Source organism: Rhinolophus ferrumequinum, chromosome 13, assembly GCF_004115265.2.
Source record: "Rhinolophus ferrumequinum isolate MPI-CBG mRhiFer1 chromosome 13, mRhiFer1_v1.p, whole genome shotgun sequence".
Classification (NCBI taxonomy): Eukaryota; Metazoa; Chordata; class Mammalia; order Chiroptera; family Rhinolophidae; genus Rhinolophus; species Rhinolophus ferrumequinum.
The window spans coordinates 55,061,629-55,070,393 of NC_046296.1; the positions used below are offsets into that span (position 1 = coordinate 55,061,629).

Here is an 8,765-nt window from a genome sequence, read left to right on the forward strand (position 1 = left end):
CGTTGGGCAAGATAATTTAACAGGCACTTCATATAGGAGGAAATGGCCTATAAACATATGGAAAGGCGCCCAATCTCGTTACTCATCAGGGATAGGCAAATTAAAACTACTAGTAGATACTACTACAAACCTAGGAGGAAAGCTAAAATTAAAAGACTGACAAAATTGAGGGCCAATGAGAATTTGGAACAATTGGAACTCTCATTCACTGTTTGTGGGAGTGCAAATTGATAAAGCCACTTTGGAGAACTGTTTGGCAGAACCTACCAAAGCTGAAAATATACATACCCTATGGCAAAACAAAACCCTATAGAAATGTGAACGTAAAGAATTTTGATGGACTTTGCAAAATGTTAAAATTGCATTAAGCTGCTAACATGCATGACTAATCTTTTATTAGCAGCAGACTGGTCTTTTATTTTCAGTTGACCCTCATAATCAGCATAGTTCCTATTTTTTTTTTTATGGTTATCCACAACTTTTGTCACTATCTCTGCTATACCTTTACCCTAACTGTTAAAGAGAGCTGGGTAAAAAACGGAGTCCTATAGGACTAGAGAGTTCCTTCCTTCTGTAATTCTATTTCTTGTCATTTCCTTCCCTTCTCTCTCCTTCCCTTCTCTCTTTTCTTTCATAAACATGTTATTAGACAATTGGGTACAAATAACTACACTTGGATATATAAGTGGAAACATTGCTTTGTGCCAAAATCTCTCCTCCCTAAGTAACCAGACCAGTATGATTGGAGCACCTGGAGCTCAGGGAAAAAGCATCTTAGGTAGAGGGGAACTAAGTACACAGGTCATCAGGTTCAAATGAACTTGGCATCTAAAGAATAGGAGACAGACGGCATTTGAGCTCTTTCAGTACCCCAGAATTGGCACCTTGCTCTGAGTTCAAATTCCTTAGTGGGGTTAATGGCAATTTTCTACTTGTATGTATTACTGAGTATTACTTGCTACAAATTCCTCATTGCTGCCTTCCACCCTTGCTGGCATCCTTGTTTCATTTCCCTTGGCACTTTCAAGATGGCTCAATCCCATGGCTGGCAAGTTGGTGTTAGCTGTCATATGGGAGCTCAGCTGTGGTTGTGGATGGGGGTGGGGGCTGCAGTTCCTTTCTGTGTGGGCCTCTTCACGAACTGCTTGGGACTTCTTCACAGTTGATGTCTGGATTCCAAAAGTGAGCATTCCGAGAGAACTAGAGGAAATTGTGTTGCCTTTTATTACCTAGTTTTGAAAGTGTCATAATATCACTTATACCATAGTCACAAGGCCACCCAGATTCAAGGAAGAGGGAACATAGATACCCCACACACATACCTCTCATGGGGAGGAGTGTCCGTCCTATTATAAGAACATTATATGGGAAACTTGAAGACATTATGCTAAGTGAAATAAGCCAGTCACAAAAGGACAAATACTGTGTGATTCCACTCAGATGAGGTGCCTAGAGCAGTCAGGTGCCTACAAGTAGAATGGTGGTTGCCAGGGGCTAGGAGTAGGGGAGATGGGGAATTAGTGTTTAATGGGTACAGGGGTTCAGTTTGGGAAGATGAAAAAGTTCTGAAGATGGACGGTGGTGACGGTTGTACAACAAAGTGAATGTCCTTAATGCCACTGAACTGGACACTTACAATGGTTAAAATGGTCAATTTTACGTGATATATTTTAATTTTACCATAATAAAAAATAAATACCATGTAGGATAGGAGATATTGTTGCAGCCATTTTTGGAAAATACAAACTGCCAAACAGTCTTTGGGATGGTAGTAGGACGAGTACACAGAGGTCTACAGGGGGGCCAATATTCACATCCTCTGACACAGTATAGCACACGCTTAGAACGACAATCCTGTGCACTGATATGTGAGACAGAAAGGGCTGATCAGTCCTCATGTCCTAAGGTCCTTGTATTGCTCAGGAGAAACTCATCTCATGCCAGTTACTTCTCCAAGTTTTTCAGTCCCCTCCGCCATCGGCCTGACTTTTATTACTCCTCGAAATCCCCAGGTAGTCGTACTGCATTTTTTCCAGAGTTTATAGTTATCAGTGGGAGAACTGGTCTGTAGGGAATTCTGCCCAACATAATATGCCCGTGGTTTGTGGGTATGCTTGTAATTAAGAGCTTTACCTTCTAAAGATACATAATAAGGTAATAGTTATAGATATTTGTTATATTAACATAATAATGTTATAGATATTTGCCTCAAGATAATCTGGGGTAGAGGGGCGGGTGTAGATGAAACAAGATTGTATGTAAGCTGGGAAATGGATACCTGGAGTGCTGATTACAATGTTCTCCCAATTATTGCAAATGTGTGAATTATGTCACATAAATTAGTCCAGAGCATAGAAAATGAAACAAAACTTCCACATTTTTTTTTATGAAGCAAGTATAACATTAATAGTTAAGCCAGGTAAAGGTAGCACAAATTACTTAATGTGTAATTACATTACTTAAGAATATTACTTAATTCCAATACTACTTAAGAACATTGATGCAAAAATTCGCACAATGTTACCTTACAGAATTTGGCAATACCGTATATAACAAAACTAAATAAATACCCATTTACTTTTGACCCAGTAATTCCACTTTTTAAGAAATTTACCCACAGCAATCTGAAAATACATAAATGCCCATAAATGTAGTAATTGAAAAAACCATGGCATATCCATACAATGGAGTACTCACTATGTAACTATAAAAGAATGAGTATGAAACAAACAAACAAACAAACAAACAAGAATGAGTATGATCTTTGTGACCTAATAGTTGGTACTTTGCGGGATATACTGTTACGTGAAAAAAAGCAAAGTTCAAAAGGACAGACGCATACATATAGTAACCTTTCGTGTAAGAAAGAGAAATAAGAAAATATACGCATAACTGCCTACTTTTTATAAAAAGAAACACAAGAAGGAATAAACTGGGGTATAATGTGATTGGCTGCCCAGAGAAAGTGGGTGAGGAAAGATGAAGAGAGTAGTAGGATAGGGGGTGAAAGTGACACTTTTCCTGAGTATGCCAATTTGTGTCATTTTGCCTTTTGAAACTACAGTAATGTTTTACATATTCAAAAAAATTAATAAAGTCAACTAATAAAGGGGGAAAACTAAAATAAAGTATAAACGGGAATAAATGAAATTAATTGTATTTCAGATGAAAACCATAAACACACCAGAGGGGAATAAAGGAGTAACCCAATTAACTTTTAAACATAATTTTTATACTATATGAAACTATATGACAAAATACATGTGTCAGTTTAAGAAAAAAATAGCTGTAAACAATAGTGAACTCTAATACAAAGTGTTTCTGTTTTTTGAAATGGTATGGGTTAGCAATTCTGAGACTACTTTTTGTGTATTGTAGGATTGAGCAAATGAGTCAATACATTGAGGATAATGAAAGCCAGTTTCTCACTGTTGAAGAAAGGAGTTATGAATAGAAGACTAGAATGAGCCCTGTTATACTAAAATGAATTGGGGATATCAGTATGAACTGTTTTAATACACGGATTTATGGGCATGTATGTATATAAATTTATTTTGGGGGGGCTCAGTCAGCTAAAAGGGCCCAAAGCAGACACCCTAGTATCAATGAGCACATGGAACGCCCAGAGTTTGGTTTCTAAATACCATTCTCCACTAAAGGACTTAGGGAACCAGGGCTTGTACCAGAAAGCAAGGAAGTGATCGAAAAATGGTGGAGCCATATCAAAAAGCCATAAGAATCAGCTTGAGCGTCAAAATAAATAATAGTAATAACACCATATTCATAGATTAAAATAAGCATATACAAGTCCACACTAATATAAATTAATAAATGAATGAATGAGAAAGGAAAGCTCTCCCTTCAGGTAGAATACCAAGTAATAAATGTAGGAGGAATAATGCAGTTAGAAAATCACCATTTTGCATCCAACAAGATAATGATTTCTTTAGCCATGAATCATCATTGGATTCTGAAAATTTGTTGCGTGAAAGTTCAGTGAAGAAAGAATATCTATGTAATCTCAAAGAATCCCCTTACAAATTACCTATTACAAAGGAAAACAATCACTTTACGGTGGATTAATCTAGTGAACACTACCTTACACCTTAAGCAACTAAAGTTAACACCATTAACAAATGGAACAAAGCGACATCACTAACCTTCTGATAATGATGCCCTTGAAAGGATATTATGTCTTCTCTGTGATATTCCAGCCAAATATAACTGAATCTAATCACAAGAATGTGCCAAACATAAAACGAGGAATATTCTAAAAATAACTGTCATGTTGGTAGATAAAGAAAAGCCGAGGAACCATACCAGATAAAAGAAGACTAAAGATCTATGACAACTAAGTGATACTAGATTAGACTCTAGACCAGGGGGTGAGGGACGATAGGGTGGGGAACATAGTTTAAAAAGATGTTATTGGGACCAATGGTGAAATTTCAATATGAACTGTGAGTTAGATCAAATTTTCCCAAATATTTTTGGTTCAAGGCACCCTCAGTTGCTCAATAATTTTTTTCATGGTGTCCCTTGGCCACAAGAAATATCTAGGTCCAAACAACTTATTAAGTATTTATGCCCCAACAATTTAGTTGCTATTTGAAAAAATAATACACATAAATTGAAAGAAAAATATTTTTTATTTCATTCTTAACCACAATTACTTACTAATGGGATTTGTGCACCTGTTGGGCACTGCACAACTTCTCAAACCCTGGAATCAGATTGGACAAGACCACTCTCATGTAATGTTCTGCATTGATTTTTTCCAATGTACTGACTTTTTAATCACAGCCATGAAAAATAAAAAAAAAAAAAAAACCCAGCTTCCCAAATAAATGACATATTCAGGGATATGGCGCCATCTACTGTTGAAATTGTAAACAATCTCGAGCAAGTAGTTTTGCATAGTCTTAGATTTCATTTTGTTTGCCTTGAGAATTTAGAATGTAAACTATCCCATAGAAATCCCCCTGTGAACTCACTGCCGGCTGTAGGTCACCTCTGTGCAGTCTGAGAACCACAGGATTAGATAATAGTGCTTTATCAATGTTACACTTGCTGATTTTGATAAATATACAGCTGCTGTGTCAGAGAAAGTCCTTGTTCTTAGGAAATACACACTGAAGTATTTATGGATAAAGAAATACATCTGCTAATTACTCTCAAATGATTCAGAAAACACATGTCTATATATATATAGTAAGTACAACTGATATAGTAAAAGATGCAAAATGTTAACAATTGATGCATCTGGATAAAGGGTATATAAGATTTATTTTCCTACTATTCTTCAAACTTTTCTGAGTGAAATTATTTCAAAATAAAGATTTCTAAAAGATACAACACACACTACATTTTAAAGTGCATAAACATATGTACTAAAACAATTTGCAAATGCCTGGAAATTAAAACCACCAGTTCAGATAGTTGCAACCTTTTTTAGAGAGGGAGGAGGGATGTATTTGGGGAAGAGTACACACAGTATCAGCGATGTTTTTTATTTCCTTAGCTATGTGGTGGATACACAGGTATTCATTATATTATTCTTTATACCTTTAAGTATGTCCAACATATTTCCTAATTTACTTTTAAAATATAGGTTTAGAATGTGTAGAATCTTTCTAATTTCATTAAAAAAATTTTTTAATGAGTAAATGAAAGTATATGGTTGCGATTTATTATCATGGGCATTATCTCCTCCCAACATAAATTATAACAGAGCTGACTCCAGAACTCATGCTGCTAACCCATATATGAAGTGTGATAAAAAAAATATGGTGAATGTTAAAATTAAAAAAAAATATTACAGTAAAAGACACACTGCCATCAATTCCCCTCAGAATATATCTCCTCGCTTCGAGCACACTTATCCCATCCTTCTTGCCACTTTCTGAAGCCGTTCTGGAAGTCCTCTTTCGTGATGTCTTTAAGTTGCACTATCGTGGCTGCCTCAATGTCCTGAATCGATTCAAAACGTCTACCTTTCACAGTCATTTTGACTTTGGGTAAGAACCAGAAGTAGTCGTATGGTGCCAGATCTGGTGAATAAGGTGGATAAGGATGCACTGCGATGTTTTTTTTTTATTAGTTTCAGGTGCACAAAACAATGTAATAGTTAGACATTTATCATTTATATCCCTCACAGAGTGACAACCCCCTGCCCCATCCACTATCCCTCTGACATCACACACAGCCATTACATTTCCACTGTCTACATTCCTAATGCTGTACTCCGCTTCTTGTAACTATATACATAATATAGAAACATGTAGTTGACATTTGTTATTGTTCAGCTTCAGCTTCAGGTGTACAGTGCACTGATCAGGCATCTACATCATCCCTGAGGTGGTCTCCCTAATAAGACAAGTGTCCATCGGATACCCTACAAAATCTTTACAACATTATTGATTACATTTCCCAAATTGACTTTTGTAACCCTGTGGCAATCTTGTGGTTACTGACTGTGCTTTTGTAATGTTTTTATTTGACAGAAATTGCCATACCAGAAAAGATGTCTGACTCGGAGCGTTGTCATGATGGAGGATGAAGTAAAGACACTCACGAAAGAGGACTTCCAGAACTGCTTCAGAAAGTGGCAAGAACAATGGGATAAGTATGTTTGAAATGAGGGGAATTAATGGCAATGTTTCATTTACTATAATACATTTTTTAATGTAAACATTCACTGTATTTTTCAATCACACCTCATACCAGACCTTCCAGCTCCACACCGTACACATCTAATTCATGCTTCTCCTTCTTCTTTCTATATTAAAGACTGAAAAAGAAGGCTACTTTCTTGCTTTTTCAATTCCAAACTAATGTAACACACCCAGAAGAAAATATGGCTACACATATTCAAACATAAAAACATCAGTATGAAAAAATGGTAATAAATTTTAAACTTCGGCATGTTTTACTGCCCTTATGCTTAAGAGTATCATCTTAATCAGTCTTTAATATTTGAAGACTTGATGTTTTGCAATTATCCAACCACAATACCAGTTCTATTACAGCGTCAAAAGTGAACTATCAAAGAAACAGATGTTTATTGATTTTACTAAATCATATTGAGAGATCAGCACCTGGAGAATCAGTATAAATCCAAATCTTTTTAGCTTTAAACTATCAAAATTCTTGTTTGTAAAGAATTTTAGAAGCTTTACTGAACTAAGTCATATTACTTGATTATGAAAACAATCCAGAATAAGCCTTTTTCTTAAAAAGTATTTGTTTTAAAATTAAATTTTAAAGTTGAAGTATTTGGAGAAAAAAAATCTACCTTAAAATAACTACTACGAAATTTTGAACCTTTGTTCACTGTCTTCCTGCAATGTATTTAAGATGTTTGAAGCCATGTGAGAAAACATGCAATGCTACCTTTGCCCTTGTAATTTACTAAGAAATTGGCAGCCATTCTTTTTCAGCGCAGTAAATAATCACTTGTCAAGTTTTATTTATTTTATAACTGAAGATATTGACTCAAAAAATTACAGTTCCTCCGACTGATATTTATTCCAGCAGAGGCTTGTCTTATCCTTTGGAATGAGAGAATGTAAGAGTGGTTATCTTAGAATTCATAATTATTATTCTACTCATATTGTCAGCTAAAAAAAAGGTGAGAACAGAAGATGGGGTTAAATATGGCTGTGAGTAGCAGGGAGAGGAGGTAAATGAAGGAGCTTACAGATACAATCACATACATACCTTGATAGAGCTGGAAGAGTGTAAGAAAAGCCTGGTCTGAGCTTTCCTTCTACAGATTAGAACTACACAATAGGAGCAAAGACTAAATTTAAACCCATCTTGACTCCAAATGGAAACTTATTTTTTTAAATGAGAAGAAAGAGATTCAGATCTTGCTTAAGGTCTGTTGACCCGGAGAAGGAATGTACCTGCCAGAAAGGACTCCTCCTGGTTAACTGGGCCCGAATTCATAATCCAGAGCCTAGCAGCCATTGTTTACAGAGGCCTCTCATGCACCCTGCATACCAGGGAAAAACTGAAGAGTAAGCTGCCAAGTCTCCTGTACTACATTCCTGCCTGAACAGAACCTTATAAAAAAATTCTTGGAATTGTATTTTGACCAATGGGAGAGACCTACCCTGTCCAATTGGAGTTGAACAGCTATATCCTCATTTGCTTTTTTACCAACCAATCAGAGCAGCTCCATAACAACCAATCACAACACGATTCCAAGACAGTATTACTTGGACTAATCCAACTGTGAAAATTTGGATTCCTCATTTGCATAAAGGTGGACCAATCAGAGACTAGGGCAGGTACTTTCTCTCTATAATTGGGCCTCCCCTTTGGCTGGATGGAGCACACTTTTGGTTTCCACTGGAGGCTGTTTCCCCAGTTTGCAAACTGTTCACCTGAGTAGTCTCTCATTTTTCCTACCTCAGACTAGGGACTCCTGTTGGCATTGAATTGAGGGCAGCGACCTTTTGTTGACAGCCCCCCCTCTTCCAGAACCAGGGCCCCAACTTCCCATTTCCCTGGCTCTTCAGAAGCCAGAGCAGGGGAAATATAATATTGGAAAGAAGCGTGAGTGGATTGGGCCCATGGGGGCTGAAGAACCCCGAAAAAACACCCCTAAATGGACCATGATCTACTTCAAATTTTCAGCTTTCTGGGCCTTGAACTATCTAATCCATAATTCCAGATACTCCAAGCTCCAGGATCTACCCTGAATAGCCAATAAATTTCTACCACTCGGCTGCAAACATAACAAATGCCTATGTCCTGGC

General features: G+C 36.7%; 1 long non-coding RNA gene across 1 annotated transcript; it reads right to left on the reverse strand.

Annotated features, from left to right (window-relative positions):
• Positions 1–6,541: 6,541 nt before the first annotated feature.
• LOC117032647 (uncharacterized) lies at positions 6,542–8,044 on the reverse strand. Its single transcript, XR_004424790.1, has 3 exons — positions 7,908–8,044; positions 7,720–7,781; positions 6,542–6,595 (listed from the first exon to the last, which is right to left on the reverse strand). It is a non-coding gene; the product is annotated as an uncharacterized LOC117032647 (long non-coding RNA).
• Between the last annotated feature and the right edge of the window lie 721 nt (positions 8,045–8,765).